Raw genomic sequence first — 209 nt, 5'->3', positions numbered from 1 at the left:
ATGAGACAAAAGTTGAACTTTTTGGAAGGTGTGTGTTCCGTTACATCTGGCGTAAAACCAACACAGCATTTCATAAAAAGAACATCATACCAACAGTCAAACATGGTGGTGGTGATAGTGTGATGATCTGGGGCTGCTTTGCAGCTTCTGGACCTGGATGACTTGCCATAATTGAAGGAACCATGAATTCTGCACTCTATCAGAAAATC

At 41.6% G+C, this 209-nt stretch overlaps 1 protein-coding gene across 1 annotated transcript in view; it reads left to right on the top strand.

Moving 5' to 3' along the window:
• LOC107555526 (small conductance calcium-activated potassium channel protein 2-like) overlaps positions 1–209 on the top strand; it is a 44916-nt gene that overhangs the window by 41976 nt on the left and 2731 nt on the right. The window lies entirely within an intron of this gene.

The sequence above is a fragment of the Sinocyclocheilus grahami genome, unplaced genomic scaffold (genome assembly GCF_001515645.1).
Source record: "Sinocyclocheilus grahami isolate Dianchi unplaced genomic scaffold, SAMN03320097.WGS_v1.1 scaffold536.1, whole genome shotgun sequence".
Classification (NCBI taxonomy): Eukaryota; Metazoa; Chordata; class Actinopteri; order Cypriniformes; family Cyprinidae; genus Sinocyclocheilus; species Sinocyclocheilus grahami.
Note: the sequence above shows the minus strand (reverse complement) of the source record. Positions and strands in the feature narration are given on the sequence as shown.